Genomic DNA, 17,623 nt, shown 5'->3' with positions numbered 1-17,623 from the left:
CTGGGTCTCATTATTTTGCTCTGGCCCTTGCTCTGGCCCCTTAAAGATATACACATCAGGTGGAACAGTGATGAACCTTTACATTTAAAGAAACCATTCAACAGGCTGAACCCTCCAGTGAATAAACAAGAGCTGTTTGAAGAATCAACACTGTTTGAAGAATCTTAACACTGTCCTGCCATGTGATGCCCAAAATCTTCCTGACAAAGCACATTTGGAAGTTGCATTGCTTTTGGCAGTTGTATGTTGCCCACGACTCATTTCAATAAATCAGCATGCTCATTGTGCAACCCTGGGACACAGTCAGGAGAGTAGGGTAGGAGCCTATTATATATTAATCAGGGTAAAGAGGCGAGTTTTCACCAAACTCAGGGTTTGTCTACTTGAGAGTAAGCTACGCTGAACTCAGTAGAACTTACTTTCAAGTGAACACAACTAGGAGTGTCATGATGTGCGCAAGTGTGTGATCCAGAACCATTGTGAAGGTTAAATGGAATTAATAGAACATCTGCGGAGGGAATCTAATTAAAGACCTCATGTTCCTGTGATTTCTGTTGTGAGTCTCCTTCAACACCTTTATGGTACAATAATGGCTGGCAACATCTACCCAGAGAGCTCCTTCTCAGTTCAATAAGAGTGTTTTCAAAGCCACAGTGGCTCTTGTGAGCAAGGGAAGTAATGGGACAAAATAGAAAGAGATAAAAAGAAACCCTTTTTTGTCGCTTTCCTCCTGCTTTTCTTTAGCAGGGATAATTAGAAAAGTGAATTTCATCGAATACAGGGCTCATGCATGCAGGAGGGGGGCTGGAAAGAAGAAAAAGAAACAATCCAATTCTCGGTAGGCCATTATAAAAAGAAATGGCACAGCACTCTAGTCTGAAGAACGATCTCTTGACTGAACATTTTCTTCCTTCTAATTTCCCCTTAAGTGGCAAAGAAGGAATTCTGAATCCACCACTGGCTTCACAGGCAGACAGATGAGTTAGTAAAATGCTGCAGTCTTCAAAGTTTTTGTTTCCCTCAAGGAAGGAAGTGAAATTAGTGGGATGGAAGACGTAGGTAGGCCGTTCCACAGTACATGCTAGATTCTATATGAAATCCTACTAGGACAATTTGCTGCTTTTACCACTGAATACTCCACTTTTGATTCTGTGTCAACTATGTGTTTCAATGGGATGGAAATATGCCCCCTTCCCCACACAAAAAACCAATAGTTGGACTGTGCAAATATTCACATTTTAAAATTTCATTTTGAGTGTTATATATTTGTCCTAGCAGCTGCCCATTAGAAAGCACACTGGTGAGAAACCAGAGGCATGTAGTTGTTGTACCTTCTCGAAAAGAGAATACTGGGCTAGATTAGCCTTTAGCCAGATAAAGCACAACAATTCATTTCATATCGACATATATGAGACAGAGAGTTACTTATAGATCTGGGATGGGGAACCTTTTTCAGCTCAAGGGACACACTGGGGAGTGTTCAATGTCACACTACTAAGGTAATAATAATGATAATGATAATTTATTATTTATACCCCCGCCCAGCCACTCTGGGCAGCTTCCAACAAAATATTAAAATACAGTAATGCATCAAACATGAAAAGCTTCCCTAAACAGGGTTGCCTTCAGATGTCTTCTAAAAGTCTGGTAGTTGTTCTCTTTGACATCTGGTGGGAGGGCGTTTCACAGGGTGGGTGCCACCACCGAGAAGGCCCTCTGCCTGGTTCCCTGAAACTTGGCTTCTCGCAGTGAGGGAACCGCTAGAAAGCCCTTGGTGCTGTACCACAGTGTCTGGGTAGAACGATGGGGGTGGAGACGCTCCTTCAGATATTCTTCTGTTAGGGCAAGTGTTTTGGCTTGCCAGAAGAGACAATCCCCCCCTCTCCTCAGCTCTCCCATCACCCTACCCCATATGTAGTGAAGTGTAGGTGCTAGCGGGTAGTATATTTATTAGATATTATCCTTTGTTCTTCATGTTTGTGAGTTCAGCAGAGTGCATCCCTTTGCAGGCTAAAAGGGAAGCATGGATAGGCTAGTTTTAGCCTTTGAGTTTAAGCAATCCATGGTGCTTTAAGGCAGATTGGATTCTCCTTGCATCCCCCCCCCCCCATTTCGCCCCCTTAAAACAATAATTGCACAGTCTTGTAAAAGGGGGAAATTGCATTTGCTCACTCAGAATACTTGTTGAAGAGTAACGGATACGGCAGCCTTGTTCAGGCAGGCTTAAAATGGCAATCCAGTTACAAATACATACTTTAGTCCAGTTTAAAATGAATTCTGAGCAGTGGCTCAGACTTAGCTTATGTTCTTACATTGTTGGAATGAAGTGAAAGAGCAAAGAGGGAATGCCCAGCCAGGTGAGGAGATTATATGTGGCTATGCCATACCGCTGTCAAGACACAGAGGGAATGTCTCTCAGAGTTCTCTCTAGCAAATTTACAAGAAAACTGAGCTTCAGCTCCTATCATGAGCCTATCCAGCAAACATGCATTGTTGGTTTGACTGCATTGTAAAAAGACACAACACAACACAACCCCCTATCTCAATTTCTTATGAGGCGATTGCCATCTAACCAAGCTGCTTCTCATGCCTCTCACCTCCACACACAACCAACTCTCTTTCTTTGGTCAGAGGAATCTGGGGTGATTTTTGTGACCCATCCTGGGTCTGTTCCCCCAGCGGAGGGCAGTTTTGCCACCTCCTAGGTTGTTGTTTAGTCGTTTAGTCGTGTACCGCTCTTCGTGACCCCATGGACCAGAGCACACCAGGTACTCCTGTCTTCCACTGCCTCCCGCAGTTCGGTCAAACTCATGTTGTAGCTTCAAGAACACTGTCCAACCATCTCGTCCTCTGTCGTCCCCTTCTCCTTGTGCCCTCCATCTTTCCCAATATCAGGGTCTTTTCCAGGGAGTCTTCTCTTCTCATGAGGTGGCCAAAGTCTTGGAGCCTCAGCTTCAGGATCTGTCCTTCCAGTGAGCACTCAGGGCTGATTTCCTTAAGAATAGATAGGTTTGATCTTCTTGCAGTCCATGGGACTCTCAAGAGTCTCCTCCAGCACCATAATTCAAAAGCATCAATTCTTCGGCGATCAGCCTTCTTTATGGTCCAGCTGTCACTTCCATACATCCATACCTTCATACATACCTCCTAGGTACGCCCCTGCAAATAGGCAGAAACACCTGAGGTGCATAGCAGGGCCAGCAAGAAGAAACAACCCCAGAGTGAGGTCCAGGGGCTAGACAGAGAGACCTAGAAAGACACATTTTGTCCCCTGAGCCTACCCACCCCTCGCTGGCATTCCTGCAGAGTTCATCCCAAATCCAACTCTTGCGACTCCATCTTATCCTGGTTTGGAGATCAGAGCAAGTGGGTCCGCCAGTAACTGGCAGCGGCAGAGCTGGAAGAGATGAGTGGGAGCACCGAAGCACAGAGGCAGTGAAATGGAAACATGCTCATTTCAATTGCATAGGAGGCTTGAAGAAAATCTCCCTAGAAAACCAATAGCCTGTAATTATTTTAATGAATGTCTCTGCAATTCCCATTACTTCAATTTACTCTCTACCTGGCAAAAAAAGATTTGGCCTAGCTCTGGGATTTGGTTTACCAGGGAGTGAAAATATCCTTTGGTACAAGGCATTTTCTAATGATACTGCTTTGAGAGGGAGGGAGGGAGACTGAAAATGTGCTTCCTTAACCTCAAATTTCCCTCCCACAGCAGCCTCCTAATGGAATTATTCAAAGCAAGGCTAATCACACATACTATGTGCTCACTGTATGCAACTGGTTCCATCTAGCTGTCTGAAAGCCCCTCCTGTGGATGCTACAGCTCTTGTTAGCTGCTGGAAGGTTTCTCAGCCCACCTGCAAAAGTCAGTTTCCTTCCTCCCATAGCTTGTGGGGGGAAATTAGGGAACTGGCTTCTGCCATTCATTGCCAGGTAGCATCTCACTGGATTACAGCAGCACCATCTACATGCAGCTGCCCTTAGAGATGGTTTGAAATCTTGGAACTAGTACAAAAGGCAGAAACCTGGTAGCTCTCTGGTACCAGTTTTCCCTTTTTGTAATATCTTCACCGTACTGTTTCTGGGCTCAAATCAAAGCGCTGGCATGGACTTTCTTTTTGTTGGATGGTTTTAGATGAGTGGCAGATATTTTGTTAATTAATTATCCTTCTTCTTCTTACTTGTGTAAGAATGTGAATACCTATTTCAGCAGAGTTAAAAATCCGCCGTCTGTGCACAGCTTATCCTTAGAAGCTTTGGAGGCAAGGTTGTGTAACCTTCTACTCGAACATTTTATGATATCCAGCAATGCTTAGGCAGACTTGGGTTATCTTCCTTCTTGGATCATCTTCCTTCTGCGTTTACCTCTTAACAAAGAAATCACGCTCAGACTGTTTAAGTCCAAAAGAAAATATAAGGTTTACTCACATAAAAGACTTGGCAGGATTCAGACAGATACAGTGATGAAAATCAGATAGGCTATCATCCTTAAAAGTTACAAAAGTCCATATCCCAGCTCAAAATGGTGTGCTGCTCCCTTGAAGAGAGCTCACAGCCACCTTTCACATTGTAGGTAAGAAAAAGAGTGTGCAGCGACAGGAAAAAGAAAATAAAGTTTTCTACTGTTCCCCCTTCCGCCACAAAAGTTTAGAGGATGTGACAACATACGGTCCCCTGTTTGTGACTCTCTAGCAATGATGCATTTGGGATTTGGCTGCAGATTCTTCCACACTTTCTGTGTGTGTGTTGGTCCCAGGGGGTTACCGTGCGGCGTGGTCCGAGTCCAGTCTGAGGTCGAGGGTGTGGTATGGGGGCTGTCCATCAAGGCTGAAGCAGGGTCCAAGGCAGGGAGTTGGGTGAGGTCAAGAATTCTGGCAGAAGAGCAGGTCAGGGTGCAGGCAGGAACAGGTTACCAACAATGTTGCTCCTACAACCTGGGACTGGGGCTGGCTGGCTTTTATCTGCCCCGAGGCATAGGGCGGCCCCGGTCCACAGGTGACTCGCTTCTCCTGGCCTGGAGGCGAGCACTCCTCCTGCGGGAACTTAGTTCCCTCCACCTCTCTGCCCTGAGCCTCTGCAGCTCAGGAGAGGCTGGAGGGTTACCGGACCCAGAGGCAACCTCCTCTTCCCCTGACGGTGCTGAGAGTGGAGCACCTGCAGACAATGGGTCCTCCATCTCTTCAGGAGCCAGAGCAGATTCAGCTGGTGTCTGCTCCTGAGGATCCAGCACAGGTGAGGACCCTTCAGGTTCAAGCCCCAGCCCTGGCTCAGCCGGTCCTGGAGGCGGGGACTCCTGTGCAGGCTGGGATTCCTCAGGTTCAGCCTCTGAATCCGATTCCCAGGCCATCACAGTGTGGATGGAAGAAAGCTGACATCAAAAATGGGGAGCCTCAGTTCTGGGAGCCAAATGTGGCCTCTACCTGGCCCTCAGGGCTCTTCCAGGCTCTTCTTCCCTCCCTAGTCACATCCCCTTTCTCTCCAGGCCACAGCTTTACTTCGTACTCTCACCGGGTGTTTTGTTTTTTGCCCAGCTGGAATATGTCTCTGAACTCTGAGGATGCCTTTTGCTTGTCAAGATGGAAGACAGATAGGTGTATGCAAGACTGTGTGTGGAAACTAGTCCCCTATGCAAAGGGAAAGCTTGCATTTGTGCCTCTGCCTGGGGCCCTTGGACAGCTGCATAGAGACTGCTCCCTCCAGAGCCAAAACATGTCAAGTATAATTGATTTTATTCAAACAGAAATGAAAGGTGAATGTGTATTAATGGAGGTTTAAAATGGAAAATGGCAAAATGTGTATTTGCTAACATTTGGGTTTTTCCACAGTTGTTTTCTAAAGGGCTCCTTAATGAATAATTGCTGATTGTTTCTGTTACTCTAACTGTTGTAACCTTAGATCAAGTGACAAAGGTATTGAGTTCCAAATTTGCCATTTTGAATGGGTGGTGGCTGGTAGTCTTTCTCTGAGCATGTCAGAGAACAGAAGGATGTAAATGAAGCTCTCCTGAAGGGACAGCAAACAATTTACCGTATTTTTCGCTCTATAGGACGCACTTTTTCCCCTTCAAAAATGAAGGGGAAATGTGTGTGCGTCCTATGGAGCGAAGACGCCATAGCCCCGTGACCCTCTCCCGGCTGGAGAGGTGACACGCGGCTATGGCAGGAGCCTCTACAGCCGCGCGTCACCTCTCCAGCCAGGAGAGAGAGCGCGGGGCTAAAGAAGCACCCCGCGACCCTCTCCCGGCTGGAGAGGTGACGCGCGGCTATGGCAGGAGCCTCTCCACTGCGCCTTTCCGCTGCTCCCTGACCTGCTCTTTGGGGCTGGTGGTGGGCTTCCCCCCACCAGCCCCAAAGAGCAGGTCGAAAGGAACCTGAAGCCTGGAGAGCGAGAGGGGTCAGTGCACACCGACCCCTCTCGCTCTCCAGGCTTCCAAGGTAGCCGCCTGAACGCACCTTAAACGGCACCTTGTTTTAGAGTGGGAAAACAAGAGGGGGAATGTTCTCCCCCTCTCTGCGCAGCGCCTCCTGCCGCTTCGCTGAAGGGGCACTGGGCAGAGAGGGGGAGAATTTTTTTTTCTTGTTCTCCCCCCTCTAAAACAAAGTGCGTCCTATTGTCCGGTGCGTCCTATGGTGCGAAAAATACGGTATATAAGAATGTATGGAAATATATAACATTGCATTTTTGTATACTGTTTTGTTTCTTATGCATCTTTGTTCCTTTCCCCCTTCACTTCCCACCTTTCTTTCTCTGTATCACTTTATTTCTTTATAATTGATTTTTTTTCAACAAAATATTAATACAGTGGTGCCCCGCAAGACGAATGCCTCGCAAGACGGAAAACCCGCTAGACGAAAGGGTTTTCCGTTTTCAATGCGCTTCGCAGGACGAATTTCCCTATGGGCTTGCTTCGCAAGACGAAAATGTCTTGCGAGTCTTGAGATTATTTTTTTTCGCTCCCCCCCCCCTTTTTCTAAGCCGCTAAGCCTTTAATAGCCTTTTAGCAGCTAATCCGCTAAGCCTTTAATAGCCGCTAAACCGCTAATAGCGCTAATCCGCTAAGCCACTAATAGGGTTGCTTCGCAAGACGAAATAACCGCTAGACGAAGATACTCGCGGAACGGATTAATTTCGTCTTTCGAGGCACCACTGTACTTTTAAAAAAAATTGTATACCGCCCTTCATCCACAGACCTCAGTACTGTGTAGACAGTACTGCGCTGGATTCAGTACAGCGGTACCTCAGGTTAAGAAATTAATTCGTTCTGGAGGCCCGTTCTTAACCTGAAACTGTTCTTAACCTGAGGTACCACTTTAGCTAACGGGGCCTCCCGCTGCCGCCATGCCACCGGAGCACAATTTCTGTTCTCATCCTGAAGCAAAGTTCTTAACCCAAGGTACTATTTCTGTGATAGTGAAGTCTGTAACCTGAAGCGTCTGTAACCTGAAGTGTCTGTAACCCGAGGTACCACTGTATAAGACAGCTTCCTATGTTTCCATGTCTATTTTTACCAGTTCTGTTTAAAATAAGGGTCAACAACTGCAGGGAGGCTAGCTCTCCTCCCCACCCCCCTTTAATCAATTACACAGGAATGGGGGATCAGATAGGGGAGGGGTTTTTTTCCCTTTCATCCCTAGCAATTCCACTCCACCCACAAGCAAATATGATGCTCAGGACAAAAGTTCCCACTGGCAGTCCTGATCAGAATCAGGACCCCCGGTGTCTGAAATTAATTATAAGATGGGGGCAGCAGTGATGTAGCAGAACACAGAACATTTAGCCAGCTCTGTAGTTGGGCTGCAAGCCATAAACGCTCCCATGGCTTTGTGTAGCATTTTAGTTCTTATGCGGCCCAGCATTATGTATATTTGTTCAGAAGGATGTCCCTCTGAGTTCAGTGATACTTGCTATCAAGCAACTTGGCACTGGATAGAACTCGTGGTGATCACAGAGCACAAAAGAAACGCACACGCACACACTTTGCTTCAGGGTTTTGGCATCGTTTCCAAGACCAGTGCTTTTTTATCAACCTTTGCTGCCTCCAAATGTTAGTTTCTTGGAAGTTTTCCATGGAACATGGTGAGCTTTAAATACACTTATTTTAATTTTCTCTCTCTTTTTAAAACTGTGCTTTTTCACAGCAGCCTCCTGTTGTTTGCTTAGCAACCATTACAGTCACGTTGTCGGAGAAGGAAGGGGGCACACAGAATAATTAGTCAGGTTTTATCTGCTCTGCAGCAGAATTTTAAAAATACAAAAGGTGACGACTGTCACTCTGAACTGCTCCCTCCTGATTCTGAGCAAGAGTTTCTTCAAACTTTGAAGTTAAAGGTAACGTGAGCGGAATCAAAGTGAACTGGAGGCACCTCCTTAGCACCAAGCCATCTGGCACAAGAGCTGATTTATCTCAAAGGACATCTGCTGAAAACTTGTCGCAGAACCCTCAACTGCTCTATGTCCTACAAGTTCAGTGCAAATGTGGAGGCCTATCTGTGTCTACTCAGAAGTAAGCCCAAATGAGTCCTGTGGTACTTACACACACACACCCGTGTGTGTTTGCATGCAACTTCAGTCTTCTCTGAATTCATTATTCTTGGTTTAATGACGGGGTTCCAACCTGAACATCTGTTGACTCTGCAGTCTGGACCTCAGGACCAAAAGCTGGAAGCCATGAAAATGAGCTGTTCTCAACCTCCTGGTGTGGCTATGGGGGGAACTACCACCTGTGGGGCGGGCAGCGTGCTCTTCATTCATATTGGATGGGTTCATCTAAGGGAGACTCAGATACTGGTGACAAGAGAGAGGGCCTTTTCAGTTTGTGGCTCCCCATCCGTGAAATGCTCTCTCCATTGAGGTCTGCTGGGCTCCTTCACTTACATCTTTTCAGCACCAGATAAAGACTTACTCTTTTCTCTTTTTCTGTTGGACTGAGATAGTTTTGTTTCCAGACCCTTGATCATGTTGGTTGCCCTCCTCAGCACACGTTCTAGCTTGTCAACATCCTTCTTAAATTGTGGTGCCCAGAACTGGGCACAGTATTCCAGTCTGACATTCTTGTTAAACCATTGGAATTAAAAAAATAAATGGAATTGTTCCTTTTCACTCCGATGGGAATATGGTACTATAAAATCCAAACAGAGGTGCTTCAGTGGTTTGTGGATTAAGCCTTTGTTTCAATCCCATTAGAGGCAAGGGAAATTGACTAGCACCCACAAATTCAATGCCCACCATTCTCCTAAAGAGGAGAAGCCTAGCATGGGAGACTTGTGTATGGTACGCAGATCTGAAAGGGCCACAAACCACCCAAAAGGTATGCTGAAGAGTTTGCTAAAACAGTCATAGCAGATACAGCTGTTGTTAGTAACTCAGAGAAGGTTTGGAACCTTCAAGCTTCCAAGAGGTCCAGAGTTTATCCTCAGAGGATGCTGAGCCATAGTTAAACACCATGAAGGTTGAAATTGATTCCTTAGAGAGGAACAAGACATGGGAACTAGTTCCAGGCCTACCCAGGCCACAAAAGGTTTAAAAAGTTCAGTTATTGCAAAAGTTTTCCAGTGTTCATTTTATGCATTTTTTTAAATCACCATGGTATTTAACAATAATATCTTATGTCCTTTAGAGGAGAAATTGTGAATGGTAGAATTTTAAATACCCATCATCATCTTTAGCTTCACTCAGTTTTGTTCATAACACTCTTCCATTTCCTTCTAGTTGTGAGGGTGGGGGATGGGGAGGGGCCTCACAAGTGGAGTAGCCTAGGGCCTCTCTTCATCTAAATCCAGCCCTGATGAAATCTATATTACTGTGTTATTGTCCATTTGTATGGGCAAATACATTTGGATGGACAAATCACCCAGCTCAAAATGAGAAAGAAATTTCCGCATCAAATCACCCTAAACTGTTTTGGAGAATAGAAGCCTCCCAATGATCTGGCTTAATCAAGTGAGTTCTTCAATGCTTTGATAATTACCTTTTGCATCAGCTTTGCGGGTATCAAGATTTGTGTGTTTGTGGCAACCCATACTATGCCCCTGCGCCTGCCACTGGCTCTGACCAAAGACCTTCCCAAGTGTGTCATGAGGCACAATAAATAGTGCCACAAATGAACTCACTACAGCTGAAGGATAACCAAGTACCACTTGAGCTGGAGAAGAAAAATGGCACACTTATACACTTGGTTTGTTATGTATATATGTCTATGATTTATATCCCTCCCTTCGTGTTATTATGTTACCTGAAAGAAATTTCACCATTGAGAAACAGCCCTTAGTGCAAACAGACATGCAATCTTTTAGTAATTGAGGTAAGGTTAATATAAGTAAGATAAATATTTTGCCTCAGATAATATACATGCTATGAGGTATTTTGTTATGTATTCATCAACTGTATTTTCAAAAGATCAGTGTTATGCATCTGAAGTTTATTTGGAGCAAATCTCCACCTCACCTATCACTTAAGAGAATGCAGCTACCAGTATCGGAAGAAAGTTTTGATTTAGTTTATACATGATGCATAGATTAGGATTAGCTTGTTTCTTCTTCTGTGAATACCCCAACATGGGTAATTTTAGGGTCAAAACATAACAAAGACTAATACCACCTACTATCTTAGCAACTAGAGTGAAGTGCCATATATTGTCTAATCAGTTACAAATTGACCCATAGGCTCCTGCCAAATTAACATTTTTAGGGTAATCTAGATTTGAAGACAGTTATGGACCACAGGTATGAAATTTACGGCATGTAATGCCTTAAGAGAGAATATTATGAAAATGATATACAGGTGGTACATAACCCTAGTCAAGCTTGCGAAAATCTATCACTTGCCCGATAATAAATGTTGGAAATGTAAAGAAACTGAAGGTACATTTTTTCACCTTTGGTGGACGTGCCCAAAGATTAAGGCTTTCTGGGAAATGATATATAATGAATTAAAAAAGGTATTTAAGTATACCTTCCCTAAGAAACCAGAGACCTTTCTCCTGGGCATAGTCGGCCAAATGGTGTTAAAAAAGGATAGAACTTTCTTTATGTATGCAACAACAGCAGCAAGAATACTCATCGCAAAGTATTGGAAGACACAAGAACTTCCCATGCTGGAGGAATGGCAGATGAAACTTATGGACTATATGGAATTGGCGGAAATGACTGGTAGAATCCGTGACCAGGGAGAAGAGTCGATGGAGGAAGACTGGAAGAAATTCAAAGACTATCTTCAGAAACACTGCAAAATTAAGGAATGTTAGAGTGATGTTGGACTGAAAACAAGTGGTTTCCAGCTGTACAGGTTAAAGTTAAGGATAGATTAAGATTAAAGATCAAGATTAAAGATGTTTAAAGAAATGGAAATTTGATAATAAAAGGGAAAAATTTAAAGTTGTATGACATTAAGATTAAGGATTAGGTTTAAAAAAGTTGAAGTTATATATCTTAACGTGTTATTAAATTAAAGATTGGGATTAAAAAAGTGGAAAAGAAACTGCTGGACAAACAATGTAGATTGGAATACAAAAGAGGGAGGTATGAGGAAGTCCAGAAAATAAGTAATTTAAAATTGGAAATGGAAAAGAGAGTTTGTTTTTAATTGTTATGTTTTGTGTTTTTATTGTTAAGTTTTGTATTGTTTTTTGTGTGTGTTGTTTTTCTTTTTTTGTTTGTTTAAAATTTTAATAAAAAATTATTTTTAAAAAAATAGATTTGAAGATAAAGAGGCCGTCTTTTGTGAAAGAAATGGGTTGATTGTGGGATTTATACACTGAATCATCTGATAGGTTCAGATGGAGAATTTTTGGTATTTTCTATATTGCGGTATAAAAATGATTTCCTCAAGAGTAGCAGTAACTTCAGTTACACCTGTTGGCATCTAAGAACTACTTGCTTTGAGTTCTTTGGCATCTTCTAAATTGTTGGAAAGAGTAATTGGATCTTCTCAGAAAACCAAAACCACAATTACCATTTATAAATGCTTTTCTGAGCTTTGTAAAGTAGATGTTCAGCAATGTAGAGAGTTGTTGAATAGGGGATTATAATGTGTTATACAACCAAAGCAAGGGGAAATTGTTTTAGAGTCTGTAGTTTTTAGTTTCTGTAGATTTGAAATTGAGAGTTATCAAGCAGGAATTGCTGTTTCAGGTATACTAGACTCCACAACCTTTGTAGAGGAAAGAACTGTATAATAAAGATAGATGCTGAAGATGTTATGTGACATCACAACATTGGGCCCCCAAATTGTTCTCATAAGCTGGTACCTCTGCCAGTCAGCCTAAAGGGGAAGAGATCTTACAAGATGAGCTAGTCAGACTGGGGTTGACAAACTTTATTCAATCTGCTAAGAAACATGAATCCCTCAAAAGCAATCAACAAATTACAAAAACAAAAAAGTGTGAGTAAGAGATATCACTTTTGAAGGATTTGTGCTTGTTAGAAGATTGAATAAAGGCTGCGACCAATTGAAATGAGAGAATGTTCAGACATTCCCCATCTGCCCACCTTTGGTTCCTAAAACACTATGGAGTGCTGTTGAACCACTGGCAGGGAATGCAATGTTGTTGCTACTGTCCCCTGAAATCCAAAATGATATAAACAGGGAAACAATTTTCCAGATCACTTGCATCAAATAGTTGGTGCTAGAATGTGAAGATAAGATGGAGCCATGATGCAGCTCAGCAGAATAGATCTGCTCAGGCAGAGCAAACATGCCTGCCTTCTTCCATAAGCACAGCCTAATATCCCAAGGACAAAAGAGAAAAATACAGCAGTATTCCTGGTGAAGCTGTGCACCACGTCATTCAAAGTCTCATCTAGTTTTCATCCCCCCCCCCCATTTTCTTGCTTTTTTTTTTTTTTTTGCTTTTGAGAATACATTGCTTCTGCAATTTAATTGCTACTGTTATCCATGTTATCACACTAAAGAGAAGTTCTCTTTCTGCACATAACTGCGGCATTATGGGAAGTCTTGCTATGAGAACTATTGCTTCTTTTCTCTGGCATTCTGGGAAGTCTCGCTTATAATCTTTTCTCTGCTTCTGCACACACTGTACAAACCTGTTCCAAATACCAAGACATTCCTTCATTCCTCAGTCCATCTTAAGTTCATGAACAAACAATATGACCTGCTCTTAATGCACAGCTGACCACATCTACGGAACTCGATTATTATATTCTTTCATGTTATGATCAATCATTAGTAATTGTTTTAGTCATGCTATATCAATCTTTAGTTATAATTTAATTAGGAGGTTTTATGCCTGTCTAGTTCCAGCTCCGTTTCCCAGCCTTTAATCTATCGGTGATTAATGTTCATATGTAATTCCCGCCTTGTACCTATGTTAACCAATCAGCAACAAGTTGCTTTGTGTTTGTATCAACCAATCAGCCACAAGCACACCTGTGGCAATGTTTGTAATATTCAATAAAAGAGAGTTCCCGGGGCTTGCCCCGGCAGACGCCTCTCATATGACACCTGCCACTCGTCTGTCGTGGATTCATTCCAACATCACACCATCATTGTTAAAGACAATCAAAAGAGAGAGAAAATTTTCACATATATCTTATATAAACAGATGTAAAAATTCTAACACCACTATCTAAAGCAGGGTTTCCAAAACTTGGGTCTCCAGTTGTTTTTGGACTACAACTCCCATCATCCCTGACCATTGGTCCTGCTACCCAAGTTTTTGAGTAAGTTTTTCCAGTTGGGCTACTTGCCACAGTTTAGGATACCACTGATCTAAGTTTGCTCCTCCTAAGTCCTCCAAGAGTGAACCAATATTATTCTCACAGTCACCAAGTCTATCAAGGTTTTAAATAACAGATCCTCATTTTCTTCCACAAAAAGATTTAACAATGTCAGTTGTTGTATTTTAACAATATTTGTTTCCTATTATTTTGCTAAATATGTTGTTGTTGTTTAGTCGTTTAGTTGTGACCCCATGGACCAGAGCACGCCAGGCAGTCCTGCCTTCCACTGCCTCCCGCAGTTTGGTCAAACTCATGCTGGTAGCTTCGAGAACACTATCCAACCACCTTGTCCTCTGTCGTCCCCTTCTCCTTGTGCCCTCCATCTTTCCCAACATCAGGTTCTTTTCCAGGGAGTCTTCTCTTCTCATGAAGTGGCCAAAGTATTGGAGTCTCAGCTTCAGGATCTGTCCTTCCTGTGAGCACTGAGGGCTGATTTCCTTAAGAAGGGATAGGTTGGATCTTCTTGCAGTCCATGGGACTCTCAAGAGTCTCCTCCAGCACCAGAATTCAAAAGCATCAATTCTTCGGCAATCAGCCTTCTTTATGGTCCAGCTCTCACTTCCATACATCACTACTGGGAAAACCATAGCTTTAACTATACGGACCTTTGTTGGTAAATATAGCACCCCACAATTTGGTACGCTGCCACCACATATACATGTATGATCCTGTAGTGTCATAGCCTCTCTGCAGGATCCCTGAATAGGTGTTATTGATGTGTGCCAATTTCGAGTAAGTCATGTACCACCTGCCATCGATTTTCCTGTTTTAGTTTCTTATACTGTTTTAACGTTAGTATTATCTCTCAAATCCATTTGGGTCACTTTGTGAATGAAGCTACTAGAAATGCATATGATAGTATCATCGTGCAACCATGATTCATATCTGTATTGAATCATCTGAACACCAGCTTTTGCAAGCAAATAGTGCCGGCATGAAAGAAAGCAGGAAAATATATTGCTGAAACAAAGGGGGGGTGCACTTCCTGACAAATAGCCCCCGTCTTCAGAAAGGCTCTTCCTTGCTTACACGGGAACATTTCGGCCATTTCTGGAAACATGTTGTTTTTCTACTTGTGCTGGGCACCCAAATGATTCTAAACAAAATTTAGACATACCTTTGAATGAAAAGGTAAAGGGACCACTGACCATTAGGTCCAGTCGTGGACGACTCTGGGGTTGCGGCGCTCATCTTGCTTTATTGGCCGAGGGAGCCGGCGTACAGCTTCTGGGTCATGTGGCCAGCATGACTAAGCCGCTTCTGGCGAACCAGAGCAGCACACGGAAACACCATTTACCTTCCCGCCGGAGCGGTACCTATTTATCTACTTGCACTTTGACATGCTTTCGAACTGCTAGGTTGGCAGGAGCAGGGACCGAGCAACGGGAGCTCACTCCATTGCAGGAATTTGAACCGCCGACCTTCTGATCAGCAAGTCCTAGGCCTTGTGGTTTAACCCACAGTGCCACCCACGTCCCCTATACCTTAGAATAGTTTTGCAAAATTAACAAGATATGCAAAGGTTTTGCTCTACACACTGGCAGCCCGAGTCTTTGCAAAGTACGTTGCAAAATCCATTTAATAACCTGTTGACTTTTATCTGAGTCAAATTATACCTCTTCATATTTCCCTCAGGTGAACGTTCATTCTGACTGATGTTACATAGTGTCCCAATCCCTCCCCCCACCCCTAATATTTGTTGGGCCTGCGGCTCTTTGATTACTTTGAATGGGCCTGTTGCTACAGTTTTGCATAACTTGTTACCTGGTGGTATAGCAGGGATTTGACAAAAGAACCTTAATGTTCCTTTAATGGATGCAGATGTTTCCTGATCGGGTAATTCACCTGCAGGGGTGGAATTGCAGACTAGTGTTCTGCTGGGTAGAAGGGACAGAGGGAGAAAGGAAGAGGCAGCTTGCACTTTAAAAGAGTGAGAGATGAGCTGAGAGCAGCTAGCTGAAACCTGGGATGTAGTTTTCCCCAGGGCTAATGATCTGCTTCCTGCTGTAAGAGTGTCTGTTTGCCTCCATATTTGCTCTGCTTGTGCACTTATCAATAAAGCAAGTGTGTGGTGTTAGCTGCCACATGTTTGCTTCATTGACAAATGCACAAGCAGAGCATATACGAAGGCAAACAGTTCAGAAATGGGCAGGAGAGGTTGCAAGTGTCTCGATATATTTTGTTGCTGTACATGGCCTTGATAGTGCAGTATATAAATGGCAGTGTGTTAATTTTTTATAAATAGAATAAATAAAATTACCAGGATGGAGCTTGTAGCCCAAATGAAGGTGATGCAATGGTTCTTAAGATTTGGGGAAAATGACAGGGAAGGCTGCTAAGACAATAGACAGGCCCAAGGAAACATTGTAGACGTGCAGGGGAGGTAGTTCAGTGTGTTCTCTCAGCAACAAGATGGAGAGTGCAGCAGACTTTGGACTTAGATCTATCAGGCAGTAGCATTGGATTGGCCCTTCAGAATCACTTGACCGGCCGTGTGGAATGCCTTCCCATCAGATGTCAAAGAGATAAACAATTATACGCTTTCCAAAGACGTCTGAAGGCAGCCCTGTATCAGGAAGTTTTTTTGTGTTTGGTGTTTTTCTGTGTTTTTTATATTATCTTGGAAGCTGACCAGAGTGGCTGGGGCAACCCAGTCAGATGGGTGCTGTGTAAGTATTAGTATTAGTATTAGTATTAGTATTAGTATTAGTATTAGTATTAATTCCAGGATGGAGACTGTTCTGGTCCAAAGTATTTGTATCCTGCATTTGTGCTTGCATAGCCAGTGAAGCAGGAAGCCAGGAATCGGTGCCTAATCTGAGGAGAGGCAGGAAAGATAGGGTAGAAATAAAAAAGGAGTTGTGGTGAGGCCAAGCTGTTGCACCAGCTCTAAGAACTCATGAACAGATGGCCCTGAATCGTCCTGGAACTGCCCAGCATCAGGATCCAGAGCATGCATGAAAATTGCCTCCTCCCCGCACCCAATGGATGAGAGTCCTTGGGCTGCTAAGCAGGTCCAAACTGTCAGGCCATCCCATCAACCTGAGCTCACTCCCACTGCTACTGCTGAGGTCTTGGGAGTGCTGAAGATGGTTGCAGCATCTTTTACAGCTGGGCATCAGGGCCCATTGGGAGCTGTCCAGGGTCCTACTTAGCCTAGCTGTGATTGGAAAAGGTGCTCTTAGTTGCTTCCACTTCCTCCATGAGTTCCAAAACCCAACAGAAGACTGGAGTGGTCTCTATCATTGGCGATCCCTCAGACAGGGTGTCATCTGGGGAAGAGGTCACTGGCTGTGCTTTGGAATGTGCAGAGAGTCTCCAGGTTTGCTATCTGGGCTGGCAGCTCCCAGAGGGTTGTGCTTCCCCTAGTCTTTGGTGAAAGTCTTGTTGGGTCTGAAGTTTGAGTACTGGCACGTCCTGAAAGCATAGGCTTAGAGGACCCCTTTTATTATATATAAAAAATCAATTGATTTCAACATGACAGCTTAGAGTTTATGTGTTGGAAGACAGAATGTGAACAGGATGGCAGCCAACGAATGTGCAAAGAGAGGAGAATGTTGCTGGATGTTGACAGAGGCCAGCGTTTCATCCCCTTCTCCCAACACTTGGAAATCATACCCGCTTTGTCTAATGCCTACTAATTGTGTCCTAGGAGAAAAATAATGTATTCCTTGCATGCTGGAGCAGATGACTTAATTGAAATAAATTGAAATTGGCTGCTCCTCTTAATAAAGTGGCTTCAAGGGATGGTGCAAGGATCTTAGCTCACATTTATCTTGTTCCAGTGGTTCTTTGAGGAAGAGCCTCAGGAGAGCCCTGATCAAAGCAGAGAAAAAGCATGACATGCAAACCTGAATTCACAGGGCTGGATTAATCTGTATTGA

Source organism: Podarcis pityusensis (assembly GCF_964106645.2).
Source record: "Podarcis pityusensis genome assembly, chromosome: 17".
Lineage (NCBI taxonomy): Eukaryota > Metazoa > Chordata > Lepidosauria > Squamata > Lacertidae > Podarcis > Podarcis pityusensis.
Note: the sequence above shows the minus strand (reverse complement) of the source record.